General features: G+C 44.1%; 1 protein-coding gene across 1 annotated transcript in view; it reads right to left on the minus strand.

Annotated features, from left to right (window-relative positions):
- NPY2R (neuropeptide Y receptor Y2) overlaps positions 1 to 15,736 on the minus strand; it is a 122,699-nt gene that overhangs the window by 15,461 nt on the left and 91,502 nt on the right. The gene's annotated exons all lie outside the window — the stretch shown is intronic.

Genomic DNA, 15,736 nt, shown 5'->3' on the forward strand with positions numbered 1-15,736 from the left:
CGGCCCTGAGTGCCACCAAGTCAGGCTTTTAAAGGGACCCTGAACAGAAGGTCCCTCGGTGTCGCCCGGGCTCCCTGAGTTCTTCTGATGGTGGGTCCGTTAGGGCGCAACTTTGCCAGGAGTCATGCGCAACTGTGCATGCGTGGGCTGGCCATCTCGCTCATGCACCCAGCCTTGTGAGCTTTCAGTGCATGGCAGTTCTCAAAAGAATGATCTACGTTTGCACAGAATTATCACCGCAACAGACACGTGAGCGAAACCTGAGGATGAATATCAATCTTATGTCTCTGTCACACCTATGGGTGCTGGAAAATTGGCAGAACCAGGATTCTGCCAGATTTTGGGCATCTGAGGCAGGAACAGCACCTATTCAAATTACAATGGGCTGGACTTGGACGTGTCATAACCCCTCCCAACTACAGTGATGGTTAAAACACAATGACACACTGAGCCCAGCGTCCTGTTCCTTTAATCTGAATGACATCGAAATACCAGCAATAGACGGCCAGCTGGACACTGGCAAATCACCAACTTGTATTACATTTTACAAAGGCTCTATTGCCGCATGGGCTTTTGATTGCTCCATGAACTACCCATAACGGTATTTTGACCTGTATTATTAGACATTTTATTTCCTTTTCATCTCTACCCATTTCTATCAACCCAATCTGTTCTGACTGACAGGTATATTTACCTGTTGGTTTTAAAGTATATTTGTGTGTATAGTTTTAGAAAAAAACTAACGATTGAATTGTTCAGTCTTGCACCTGTTCTGGTAATCTGACTGTTGCTACCAAGAATCTGCCCTCTAAAGAGACATCCTACCGCATTGCCTTTTTTAAATTATTTTCTTAATAAGTTGTCGATTTGCTAGTTATATTGCAAATAGCTAGTGGGAGTCTCTTCCCTACCTTCAAAATTGGAAGAGTGGTGGCAGTGAAATTACCTGATTTACAGTGCAAATCGATATTTTTATTTCACCGATTGTACATACGATTGAGATTGTACATGTATGGGCAAAATCATCCAATCTTAATTATTTTCTGTGCACAAAGTTGATTCGCCTCCAGAAGTCTCTAGTGCAGGGGTGCCCACACTTTTTCGGCTCGCGAGCTACTTTAAAATTCGCAGAGGTCAGGAGATCTACCGCCTTTCAAATGCGTGCCCCCCCCCCCCCCCACCCGGAAAGGTAGTTAGGTATATGTGCCTTCAGTATAGGTTAGCTGGGCATATGTGCCTTCAGTATAGGATAGCTGGGCATGGGTGCCTTCAGTATATGATAGCTGGGCATGGGTGCCTTCAGTATAGGATAGCTGGGCATGGGTGCCTTCAGTATAGGATAGCTGGGCATAGGTGCCTTCAGTATAGGATAGCTGGGCATGGGTGCCTTCGGTATAGGATAGCTGGGCATGGGTGCCTTCAGTATAGGATAGCTGGGCATGGGTGCCTTCAGTATAGGATAGCTGGGCATGGGTGCCTTCAGTATAGGATAGCTGGGCATGGGTGCCTTCAGTATAGGATAGCTGGGCATGGGTGCCTTCAGTATAGGATAGCTGAGCATGGGTGCCTTCAGTATAGGATAGCTGGGCATGGGTGCCTTCAGTATAGGATAGCTGGGCATGGGTGCCTTCAGTATAGGATAGCTGGGTATGGGTGCCTTCAGTATAGGATAGCTGGGCATGGGTGCCTTCAGTATAGGATAGCTGAGCATGGGTGCCTTCAGTATAGGATAGCTGGGCATGGGTGCCTCAGTAGAGGTAAGCAGTGCCCGTAGTGTAGGGCGGGCACGCTTATCTCCCTCCAGCGGTGGCGTCCTGACTCCTGGCTTCACTATGGGAAAATCTGCATCAGAAAAATCGTGTTTAGTGGAAACAGGCTCATTGGCTCTCATTGGAGTCAGTTTTCCTGCATCCATTCTGCATCCAATCTGCATGTAGTGGAAACAGGCCCTTACACAAGTACCGTAGCATGGTATCCTGCAGAGCCGGGACAAGGTCCTTCAGCACCCAAGGCTGAGACAGCAAAGTGCGCCCCTCCATCCCTCCCACCCCAGCCGTCACACACTAATTGCTATTAGACTAAGAAGCGCCCCAGTGCTCCCAACACCTTATTCTCTAGTTATCTGGCTTGCTGTCACTGCTATGTATGCCCTTTTCTTATTTCTTTGTGCTTCAAACACAATTGGGAATGACAGCTGAATAAATTGTGAGCCCCCTCCTACACTGCGCCCTAAAGCTGGAGCCTCTGCAGTCTCTGCCTCGGCCCGGCCCTGGTATCCTGGTAACATAGGAGTTACCTAGGTAGCGTGCAATGCACTAATTGCACAATGAGCACAACCTTACTGTCGAGATAACAGGCAAAACTGCAATTTTACTGTAGATTAGTGCATACACTCCAAAGTATCTCTCCTTATTTTCTTTTACCTTATTTATGGAGTACATTTTCAATACTTAGTAAGTAAAAAATACTTTATATAGTGAAAAATGACAATATTTTGCATTTACTATTGTATTATGTACCCCATATTTTGTTTCTTACTCTGTACAGCGCCAAAGAATATGTTGTCGCTTTATAAATCAATAATGATAATAATAATTAATTGTAATGTAATTATAGTGTTTTTTTTTAATGCTATGTGCTGAAGAGGTATAAGGTGAATGCCTGCTACCTGCAGGTCTTATGTTAGTCCTTAAGTCACACATGAGACATCACACATCTCATGCTTAGGCATTCATTTATGTGCACAAATAGCTGCTAAATTAACCAGAAACTTCCCCCGTGGTTGTTTTGTTTACTGCTAGTGAATTATATGATAAAGTAAAATCATCAAAAACATAAAAATACTAGATAAAACAGACAGAGGCGTATCTGGGCAAAAATGCGCCTATGGCAAACACTGAAATTGCCCCCAACCCCCCCCCCCCCCCCCCCCCCGGCCCTTTCCTCCCCTGTAAATATACAGCATCCTTTCTTGCATACATTCGTTATTGTTGTCTGTGTTTTTGTACTGTGCCATATTGCCATGTGCCTCAAAATTAAAGAAATAAATAGTCACGTGCTTCCAGGATTGCATTTCTGCCTTTCAGTTTGATTAGATACTGAAAGCTGTCCACGGATCCTCTAACTCTGACAATGGCTCATGCTAGGAACTGCTCTCATCTCCATTCACAATAACAGGCTGTGGGGGATTACAGCTTCCACTGCCAATCAAGTCAGCAGAGAATAGTGGCAGGCGACTTGGTAACAGGATGGGACTTCATGTCATGAGGTATCAGCAGCTTAAAAGTCCCTGGGTTGTCAAATATCTTGCTTGAAAAGAGCTCAATGAATGTAAGCTGTACTGTCTTTAGAGTTCTTGAAGGGGTAGGCTACCAAAAGGAATGTTGACAAATATCTAGTTACTGAACAAAGTGATCAGCTAATGGATGATCTTAATAAGATACAAAAAAAAATTCTCACATGAGGCACTTCTTCACTTTGCCAACAGATTATCTATATTTTCCCCCTGCTCTGAGTGTGGAAATGCATTCAGAACAAGAAACATGTTCTCCCTGCCAATACTCACTCAGACCTCAGGTCAGCGCTTCAGGATCACACCTCAAATCAGTGCTGCCTCTCCGTTACAGTGTTCAATGTACAGATAAAAAGAGTAGCACTCACTGTAAAGATGAATCGAGTGCCTAAGCCTCAAAGGTTCCCCGAACTTTGGGATCCAACTGGAACAAGCAAAAAGTAGATGGAGGCTGGCACTTCCAAAAAAAATCAAGCTCTTTTATTGAATCTAAGATAAAAACATGTGGCTGTATAGCCACATGTTTTTATCTTTGATTCAATAAAAGAGCTTGATTTTTTTGGAAGTGCCAGCCTCCATCTCCGTTACAGTGTCACGCCTTAGATCAGTGGTGAAGTGAGGGTGAATGGTTCCCGGGCAGCTGTACTTCACATGCAGGAGGTGACTAATGACGTCACTTCTGCATGTGCATACTCTGTGTCTGCGGGTACTATGCACCTTCACTTTGCAGCTGATCTGAGGTGTGATGCTAGAATGGGGAGGCAGCGGGGACAGCAAGCAGCGCTGATCTGAGGTGTGATGCTTGAAGCCTGGAATGGGGGACATCTGGCAGCGCTGATCTGAGGCTGCGAAGGGGAGGCAGCAGGAATGATGGGCAGCACAGCACGGGGAAGACATGGCACAGATAGGTGCTATGGCGCCCATGGCACTAGCTATGCCTGCACCCCTAAATATACGCCACTGAAATTAAATGCACTGAAACATTTAGTAACAAGTATAGTATAGATGAAATTAAAGTCTGCTTTCATTGCTGCTTTTTCAAGTGTTAAAACATTATTGTCTTTATCCACTCTTTTTCAAATCCCCAGCTCACATTGGCAGGCTTATTTTGAAAAGCTTGGCTGAAATTCAGGCACACCTCAGCTGAGGGTTCTATCTGCTGAAGAATTTTATTGAGGGATTAAGGCCAGTGCTTCTTTAGTATAGGAAATTCCACACATCAGCCTTTCCAAACACTGCAAACAATATCAAAATAGCACACTGAAGTGGAACTACGCTTTTACTGAGAAGTAAACAATTCTCACTACAGCAAGCATTTGCACTGAAAGGATTTTGGCAAGCTTTGCTGCTCACCTTTATATTTCTCTGAAGTTTAGGGAGCAAACCATCATGGAATCCTCCTGAGAGGAATTGCAGAGTGGAATTAAACCAACAGGGTTACAGTATTTTTCAGCAGTTGGCATCCCATTAAAGGAGTCAGAAAATAAAAATGAGCTACTGTTCTTTTTGGACTACAAGACTTTTTCTCTCCCAAAACTGGGCAAAAAAGTCACTGCGTCTTATAGTCCAAATGCAAGGAGCCCCTGACTTGTGAACGCTTGCCAATACAAGCCTCCAACCCGCCGCAATGTCAGGGACTCCATGCAGTGTGCCCATGCAGAGGAGGACACAGGGGGCTAAACGGAGGACACAGGGGGACACAATGGGGCATAGAGGAGGACACAAAGAGGCATAGAGGAGGACACAAAGGTCAGAGGCGGACACATGGGGACAGAGGAGAACACAAGGGAAACAGAGGAGGACCAGGAGACAAAAGAGGTGCAAGGGGGCACGATGTACAAAGGGGGCATAATCCACAAGATGCCCCTTCACCATGGATGCACCAGGTTTAGTATATTTTTTTCTCCCCTGGTTTTGTCCTCTAAACCTAGGTGCATCTTATGGTCAGGAGCATCTTATAGTCTGAAAAATATGGTATATGTTGCGGTGTACCTTAAGGGCTGGTTCACGTGGGCGACTTCCGGCATCCCAGGCAAATGCTTTTCTGCAAGTGTGCTGAAATGCATTTGACGCCTTTTGGCGACTTTTTACGACAATCAGTGTTTTTCACCTCTGCAGGGGGACACGGAGACGCATCAGTAAGCGACCCTGGAAGCTGCATGTTGCTTCCAGGGTTGGCTGAAACTATGGGAATGATCGGGATCAGAACCCAGTGGTTGTAAAAGTACTGAACTGCAATTCACTTAAATGGGCAGCGTTTAACCAACGAGCATTATAGCTGGCGGAAAACAACCCGCAATTGCCTGTGTGAACCAGCACTAAGACAGAGCAGGGTTGGTGTGAAACATTATGTCCTGTAATAGGCAGACTGTTGGAAAAATATTGAACAAATGTCTTGAACTGAAAGCTAAAAACTCTGGGATCATTTCCTCCAGGCTATGAATTGTTACCATGGCTACAAACAAACAATTATTTATTTTGGTTATTTTGGATGCTGGATGCAAAGAGAAATAGAAAAATAATTTTATAACATAATGAACGAAAACTTTCTCAAAAATAGCTTGGATTAATATTTTTACTGCAAAAACTCGGGAAAACTATATTTTTACCATGCACATTTTTACTGCAAAAAATGTGATACTTTTACCATAGAAATTCGCGAAAAGTGCAAAAAAACTTGAAAAATAACAAAACTTATTTTCAATGGCATTTTCGCTCGAAAATGTAATTTAACATTATTTTCATGAAAATTAATGCAAAAACAATATTGGCATTTTCACTTCATCACTGTTAACAATAGAGGAGTTACAGAAAACACATAATATACATTAGTGCTACACAAGCAATTTTGTAATGCAATGTTATGAAAATACAACTTTTCATTGCAGTTTGCAGCTATGCTCTTCATTTCTTTGTGCAATTATGGCAACAGGACAATGTTTGGTTAACAACCAGCCCCAGATTTCCATCATGTTGCTTGTACAATTAATTGCACAGACCAGGAAGCATATTTTTAGCATCTCCAAGCATCATTATTAGGTTTAGAGAGGTAAGCCTTAGCTGTTGTACATTCTAAAGGGACAATATAATGCTTACTTCTCTTGTATTAGCCTGAGCAAGTGATTACAGCACTATGACAATCCCATTCATCATTCCTTGCTAGCAGTTCAAACTGGACAGAGTAGGCATATACTGTAATATTTGCAAGCATCATTGAATTGTTTGCTGATGCATTGCCTAGCTCTCAGCTGATAATACAATAATTATATGCTTTGTGATTACATCAGCACTGGTAACCTATCTTATACTATACTGTATGTTCCAGAGAGTTACTGCTAAACCATGTGGTGTTACAGCTAAACATTCTGGTGTGATCCAAGACAACTGATCCCTGACCATTAAAGGAGAACTGTAGTGAGAGGGATATGGAGGCTGCCATATTTATTTCCTTTTAAGCAATACCAGTTGCCTGGCAGCCCTGATGGTCTATTTGCCTAAAGAAGTGTCTGAATCACACCAGAAACAAGCATGCAGCTAATCTTGTCATATCTGTCTAAATTTGTCAGAAACACCTGATCTGCTGCATGCTTGTTCAGGGCCTATGGCTGAAAGTATTAGAGGCAGAGGATTAGCTGAATAGCAAGGCAACTGGTATTGCTTAAAAGGAAATAAATATGGCAGCCTCCATATACCTCTCACTACAGTTCTCCTTTAAGATGGTTTGTTCTATTGGCTGTTTTGTTGGTGCAAGATTTATCATTTTGTTATGCTTTGCAATTAAGTGTGCTGATTCCATTGGAAAAAGATCACTTGAATTTGAGCAAAACATTCAGCTTAAATACAGGTCTCTGCACGTACTTTTGCTCTCTTATCTTGTCTACTTAACCTTAACCTCCCTGGCGGTAACCCGGAGCTACACTCGGGGTAGCCGCCACAGAGGATTTCTCTGCCCCAGCAGGGATTTTTTGAATTAAATTTGCTTTAGCCTTTGTAGCTAGCACTTCGCTAGCTACCATTGTCCCCCAAGTCCCTCCGCTCTTTTTTGATCGCCCCCGATCACCGCCGTTATACGTATCCCGCGATGGCGCAGCCTCTCCAATCAGCACCAGGCTTCGCTATGGGGAGGCTCCGGATTGCGCATGATGTCAGACGTCATGTCCGATCAACTGAAGCTCCCTGGGGAGGCTGCGGCTCCCGCGGGATCGTGGCTGCAATCGGGGGGATCAGAAGGGTGCGGGGGGACGTGGGGGATAATTATAGCTAGCCTAGTGCTAGCTACAAAGGCTAAAACAACTTTAATTCAAAAAATCCCTCCCGCGGACGCAGCCTCAGAAACTGCGTACCGCCAGGGAGGTTAACAGCATAGACATTGTGGGTAGTTATTATATACAGTATACACCATTAGGAATTCCGTTGAGAAACAAAGAAATAATAAATTGCAGCTAGCTACAGTAAGTATAGTTTTGCAGAGCACATACTCTATAGCTTTTGGATCTACTGTATATAAAAGCATTTATATCACTGAGATGGTGAGTTACAGCACATGTGCAGTGAAGGTTTTGGTTATTTACTTATAAGATCCACTGCATAGTGAACAGCCGTTGTGTCCCAGGCACACCTAATTGAAAGTCTGTGGCCGACTGCACTAAAAGAGACCAGTATACCATTGTAATCACTGAGGGCCAGTGGTTATTATGCTTCTAGATGAACTACAGACTTAGATTCAAAGCCATAGTGGAATGATTCTAGATGTTCTGCAAAGTGCTATTGCTGAAGGAACATTATAGTATACCATACCAGAGACAGGGGCATAACAATAAATCATGCCCCCCCCCCCCCCCCTGCAAAACTTATGCCCCCCCCCCCCCCCCATGTGCACACCCTTTCCCTTGCAAGGGTCACAAAACAAGTGTGGCCATCATAATCTTCAAGCCCATAATAAGTGTATCTACAAAATCTCCTGATCTGGAGGATAGACTCTCTTATCAGAGGTGGTGGGGTAGTAGATGGGCCCCCTGCAGCTCTGGGCCTCCCCCACGGTCACAGGGGCTGCCCCCCTGTAGTTATGCCCCTGGCCCCCTGATACCAGAGTATTTACTTACTGTTCAACATTTTTTTTTTGTTTGTTTCAATAGTTTTTATTGAAGTTTTGAAACAGTAGTTAACAAACATTTGCTTATGGTATAAAAGCATATACTATGAACGTGGGTATACAATAAAATAAAATAACTGTTCAACATTTTATTCTGACTACTTCTCTTATGTGGGCTTCAGCTCTTTTTTTTCCCCTCTTTCCCTTTCTTCATTTTAGTCTATTACTACACATAGCACCCCATTGAAAAATGTTGGGCATAGTTATGAATAAACTGTTCAAGCTACAGGAGTCTATGCAAGCGTCTATACATAAGCTTTTAGTGAACTGACTTCAGTAAACTGGAATCTGATTAGCAGTTAAAACTAACTACATGTCACACATCATACTTGCATTTCAAATTATCTTTTTATTTTTACTTCTGACCATGCTCCAAGAGGGCTGCTGATGCCGACAGTTGCTCTACAGCTTAGGCTAGTAACACACACTAGATGACACTCTGCCAAGGCCATTAAGGACCATCATGACCCATAATCTAGTGTGTGCAGGCAGCTCGGTTTCTTTGGGCATGCAAATAGTGCAATTGCCCGGGGCACCAGATTGAGCGGCAGGAAGAGGGGGCACAGCGGCGGGGGAAGTGGGCATAGTAGTTACAACTCACCTTCCTCCGATCCCCTGCAACTTCCATCTCCTTCTCCCAGGCCAGGCGTCCATCGCGTTGGTAACAGCGCCTCCCTGTGATGACATGACCGCATGTCATCACAGGGGGAGCTGTTACCAATGTGACAGACGCCTTGGACAGGAAGGGGATAGAGGCTGCAGGAGATCGGCGGTGGAAGGTGAATTATAACTACACCATACCCGCTCCTCACGCCGGTGCGGGGCACCTACCTATCTAACCTGTACTGGGGCAGCTATACTGACTACCTTTTTTTAAAACACCTACCTATCTAACCTATACTGGTGGCAACCATACAGGCTACCTTATTCTGGAGGCATCTACGTAGCTAACCTATACTGGGGCCAACTATGCCTGGCTACCTATACTGGGGGGGGGGGGGACGACCTATATCTGGCTAACCTATACTGTGGGCACCTATACCTGGCTTCCAGGGGGGGGGGGGGGGGGGGGTGATGGAGCATGATTTTAACACCCTCACCCTGGGTGCAATTTAGCCTAGAAACTGGCCTGTGTGCAGGAGTCCCCCAATGTTGGCTTAAGACCCAGCCCACTGCATTTTTAGCAACAACAATGGATGACCAATGCCTGAGGATATTGTTTTCCCTTTCCACCCAGTGGAAGCTGCTCTGTCCTGCTTCGTCCCCTCCCCCCACCCCTCTATTGCTACAGATGTGTTACTAGCCTCTAAGCTAGTGTCATGTCTGTACAGCACTGTGCCCTGAAATGTTACCCAGGGGATTGAGCCCTGATCCTTGCGGGTGTCAGTAATTTCTGTGTATCTAGCTTTAAATGTATTACAATTTAACACAATTACACATGGACTGGGAATACAATTATAAACAGTTCCTCAGCTGATACAACTCTGGGAATACTTGCAACACAGAGGGTGTAGATAGGACTTTGGATGGCTGAGATATAAACTAGATTATATTCCATCCTTAAATGTCTCCTTTTTGTACAAACTCAGCTTGATAAGAAGATAGCTACTACAATCTAATTTTTTAAGCTCTTCTCTGCATTTACCTGCCCTGCCCATGCTGCATTCTGAAGCCTAAGTTCTTGTATGTATTCTTCCAGACCAAGTGACTATTGATTTTGGTATGCATTTCATAATTATAATCATGATCCATTAAAAGAAAAAAAAACCCTGTTTTTAAAAGTCATGCTCTCTCTCAACCTTCACATCGACATCGGATTAACTCTCACTTTACATCTAAAAGTGGCCCATCTCACTTTCTTTGATCTCAGCAGGAACTCCAAAATCAAAGCTACCTTTCCTGTTTTAGTAATTACCTGCTGTTCTAATTTTAAAATATTAGTAATCAGTAAAAGCACTTGAGCCTACCTGCATCTCAAAATGCTTTTTCTTAATTAACCTATCTAATTATCCTGCTAAAATCGGTTGGCATCCTCTGGAAGACAAAAAGAGGCTTCCACTAAGGTGCCAAAACATGTTCTTCATCTCCTAGCTCACATAACAGCACAGTGATATTATCTACAGGGAAAGCTTCAGTGTTGGACCTGAAAATTTAAGAACTCACATGCAGATATGGCTGCTTCAACCATGGAATGCAATAACCAGACTTTAAACTATGACCTGTCCTCAACTCCAAGGACAGCTTCATCAAAGTCGTACTCTAACACACATTAAACAACAAAACAGCTGTCACACAATACCTAATAGAATCTTATAACCTGGCCTGTAAACCCCAAACCTGGCTTGATGAAAATTCAAGCCCGCTCTGAAAGCTCTACTGCCAACCAACTACTATAAACTGTGAGGTGAGATGAGTTGCACTGTGATCCAGATCAACTTTGAAGATTGGATCCTTTACTGTTGGGCCCACTTAGTCCATTCAATAACTTGCAGCCTTACCTTTAGCTGAAAAAAAATATCATTTTGCTGACCTAACAGAAAACCTTTCAGTCTTTCTCAAGGAAATAGCTGGACTGTTGTCTCATATAGCGCAATAACATTGGACAAGGGTATTCTACCCGCTTTTCAAAAGTACTCCCTAATGTTACAGAGGGTTTGGTAGAAGTCAAGTGGTAGAGGTCAGGTGGTGGAGATTGCCATTGCCAGCACGCATGGGGACAAGAAATTAAAGAGGGTAAGGGGACATTATTTTTCATCTTGTTTTTTAATTTACATGTACAGTATACTGTGGGTGTAGAATGGAATCAATCCCTTCAAAATATTTTCATTTCAGGCAAAACGGTGGGCACTTAAAAATATTTTCCCAGCTGTATTTACCCAGTGCAACGCAGAGACAAGTGAAATATACTGTAGCAGGAACCCCCCCCCCCCCCACCACTTTCTGCACACCACAACTGCCGCAATAAGCAACCCCCCCCCCCGCAATAAGCAACCCCCCACACGGCCACCCACAACTGTAGCAAGCACATCAAGCCATCGCTACACAAAACCACCACCCTCACTAAGCTGCCACCCACAACTGCACTGCCACCCACAGTAAGCCACCACTCACAGGTGCATGAGTATGCACGTACGCACCTGCAACTCCTTGTGCATACCTCAACTGCTGCACTAAGCTGCTGCCAACAGCTCTACTGCTCACCTTATGCCTCCATCCACACTAAGCCACCGCCCACAACTGCACTGCCCACACTAAGCCAATGCACACAGGTGCTTCTGGGTCCCTGCTTATTTACAATCTTAAGTTAGTACATAGGATTCATTTTAAATAATGCCTGTCAAAATCAGGTTGTCATGTTGATCTCTCAGCTTCCGGGTTCATGCATATTTACAACCTTCGGTTAGTATATAGGATAACAGCAACAGTTTATGAAATAAATGTAGTTTAAGTACATTCCCCCTGTTTATTGGTAGAATCCTATGAATAATTTTAAACACGTCGTCCACGGTAAGACTGCTGTAGTGGAATCTCAATCATCAATATTGTGGAACTCAACTATTAGTGTGAGATGTAGAGATTCAGATGCAATTATGAGGTAGTTTATGTACACAGACACAAATATTCAGGTATGCTGACAACTACTTTATTATATACAGTGCTGTAATATGTATGAACAGAGGCGGCAAGCAGAGTAAAACAATGTGCTAAAAATGATAAAAAGAGGGAAGTCGAGGTGGACTTACCTCCCTCTGGCAGTGGACATATACTCAAATGCAGAGTAAAAAATATACAATTTATTCACAGCTCCGTAAAATTGCAACGCGTTTCGCGGTCAACAGTCCTGCTTCATCAGGCAGTACAGGAGTATATAAAACTAGTTCAGGTCCATAAAGCGAGTGAGCGCCTCTACCCAGAGACGCTCACACGCTTTATGGACCTGAACCAGTTTTATATACTCCTGTACTGCCTGATGAAGCGGGACTGTTGACCGTGAAACGCGTTGCAATTTTATGGAGCTGTGAATAAATTGTATATTTTTTAATCTGCATTTGAGTATATGTCCACTACCAGGGGAGGTAAGTCCACCTCGACTTCCCTCTTTTTATCATTTTTAGAACATTTTTTTACTGTGCTAGGTGCCTCTGTTCATACATATTACAGCACGATTAAGTCCACCCCTGGTGGAGGGGTTCTTTCCCCATTTTCCTATCTACAGAGAGCGACTTTTATACCTGAGTGGGGTCAAGTACTAATACTCCCCACCTGCCTGTCAAGTGGTTGCCTGATGGTAACCCACCTTTGTGAGTATAAGAACCTTTGACATATTATATATTGAGCTTACCAGACAATATTGCACTATTGGGCTCTTGGTGTCCTCTGTTTTGTTTTTACAAATTTATTCAATACAGAAGCACATGAAAATTTGCTTAAACCTAAACTTGAGCAGCAACACTATCCATAATGCCTGTATTTATGAGATTTATGCTAGCGTTATCTTAAGATACATGCTAGATTCATTTTAAAAATAAACTAAAGAACACTGCTGCCAACTTCCTGAAAGTGGATATCTAAAATTAGTACTGTAGCTTGCAGTCCTGTGTGTATCTTTTAAGTAGAAATTCAGATTTGCAGTTACAACTATTTTGCACTTCCAAAAAAACAAATATAACACATTTTGTGTTTAGATAAGAGGAAAATAAGCTCTTAAATATACAAAGCAACTCTTATTGCACATCACCCATTACCAAGTTAATAAAATCTAACTTAAGAGCATTGTATTTGGGTATGATGGGATGTATTTTTGGGATGGTGGGATGTAAATAGTAATTTTTTAATTGAAATACTGTATGTGTTTATTTTATTTTTACATGCAGATGTAGTTTTACTTTTTGGCCACAAGATGGCGTGAGTTTGTTTACATGCTGTCACTCTAAGCGTAACATGTGCGCTTAGAGGGACGTAGGGGGATGTAGGAGGCAGAAAAAGCGAGGCTTCCCGCTTTTTCTGCCATGGAAAGGAATCAGTGATCGGGCACCATGTCCCGATTCATTGATTCCTGGGCTAACGATCCAAGGCCGGGAGTGCGCGTGATCGGCCGCGGGAGCGCACATGGCCTTCTGAACATAGCCTCTCAGTTCAGAAGGCTTAAATGGTTAAGGGCGGAAGGGGGTGTGCTATCTGGCCTCTGTCAAAGTGGCTTCTGACTGGTGTCCTTCATAGGGCTATCTACACTGTGTGCTTTATCACAGGAGGATCAGTACTGGAGGGTTATCCCAGGACAGACCTAAGCTAGGTGTTTTTTTTTTTTTCACTAAGGGGCCTGGCACTGGCAGACTTGCGCTACGGGGATCTGTCACTAGATAGTCTGTCACAAAGTGGGCCTGTCAGAATGGTATTTATCTCCAAGTGCTGTCACATGTATATGTGTCTGTAAGGGGTCTGCCACAGGAGTATTTATCATAAAAAAGTCTGTCACAGGGGGATTCGTCAGTCTCTCTCTCCTACACTTCCATTTTCATGCTTCACCATCTCTGCTCCCTTTTTCTTTCTCACTCTCTCAAATGTATTGTCGCTCTCTTCATCCTCCTCTTCCCCTACCTTTCTTTGGCCTCAATTCACTAAGATCATGCTGGAGATAAAAAGGCAAGAGAAAACTTACCACCAAACATCAATCTTGCCTTATTAAGGTGTAGAGATAAGTTTTCACAGTTATCACTTCAGTCCTTAAAGGGATACTGTAGGGGAGTCGGGGGAAAAGAAGTTGAAGTTACCCGGGGCTTCTAATGGTCCCCCGCAGACGTCCTGTGCCCATGCAACCACTCACAGATGCTCCGACCCCGCCTCCGGTTCACTTCTGGAATTTCAGACTTTAAAGTCTGAAAACCACTGCGCCTGCGTTGCCGTGTCCTCGCTTTTCCTGATGTCACTAGGAGCGCACGGCACAGGCACAGACCATACTGGGCCTGTGCAGAACGCTCCTGGTGCCATCAGCGGGAGGGAGGACACGGCAACGCAGGCACAGTGGTTTTCAGACTTTAACACTGAAATTCCAGAAGTGAACCAGAGGCGGGGCCGGTGCATTGGGGTGTGGCTGCGCGGGCACAGGACGTCTGCGGGGGGCCATTAGAAGCCCTGGGTAACTTCAACTCATTTTCCCGTGACCCCCCTACAGTGTCCATTTAAGTTACCTCCTCTGTAGTTATTTGTACATGCAGCCAATTAACAGTCAATCTTTAACTTTAGAATTCTGGATTTATTTTGAGGATTGAAGAGTTAACTTTAGACATCTCTCCTTAACTTAAAGACAGAAGAGTTAACTTTAGGTTTGCCTGAGGTAAAAGGTTTCCTGAATACTACATGCCTTATCACCATGTTGATAACTCTAGAAACGTTATTAAAGACAGGAGATAAGCTTAGTGAAATGAAGCCTTTGTTGTCCATCTTCTCCCTTTTACCCCTCCTCTTCTCCTCCTTACCTTACCCTTGCCATAAACCCTGTTTTTTTTTTTGTTTGTTTTTTATTAGCTGGCTCTACCTGTGTTCTGCTATTTGGAGACTTGGTTACAATATTAATTGTGCTCACCCTCCTTAATTAAGCTGCTTCCACTGGCCAACTGTCACATTTGTACTCATGTTATATTGATCGCCGCTCGGAGACTGAAGAGGGGGTGGAGCTCCGCCCCCCGAGCAGGAGATGTGCGCGCATCCTGCGTGCGATCTCCTGCAAACTGCAGCCCCAGGACTTGACGCCAATCGGCGTTAGGCAGTCCTGGGGCTGACGCCACGGCCACGCCCATGGACGTGAAGCGGCCTTAAGGTAGTTAAAGAGAACCCGAGGTGGGTTTTAAGAATGCCATTAGGACATAGAGGCTGGTTCTGCATACTATCACCAGCCTCTGTGTCTGTACTGTGCCCCCCAGTCTCCCCCCTGCTTTCTGCTGTCCTCCATAAATAAAACCACCGTGCTAGCGACATGCACCTTGTAGCTAGCAGGCTGTTTACCTCTGAGTGTCACCGCCGCCCCCCTGCCTCCCCCGGGAGCAGCGGGGACAGACACTCAGAGGTAGACATACTGCTACCAATTTTATTTATAGGGGACAGCGGAGCACAGGAGGGAGACTGGGGGGGCACAGTACAGACTGGTGGCTGGTGATCATATGCAGAACCAGCCTCTGTGTCCTAATAGCATTCTTAAAACCCACCTCGGGTTCTCTTTAACAACATCTCATGATTCTAGATTCTGTGCATTTTATTTATGTATTATATTCTTATATAATACGTGGTCTTCTAGA

Source organism: Hyperolius riggenbachi, chromosome 1, assembly GCF_040937935.1.
Source record: "Hyperolius riggenbachi isolate aHypRig1 chromosome 1, aHypRig1.pri, whole genome shotgun sequence".
NCBI lineage: Eukaryota > Metazoa > Chordata > Amphibia > Anura > Hyperoliidae > Hyperolius > Hyperolius riggenbachi.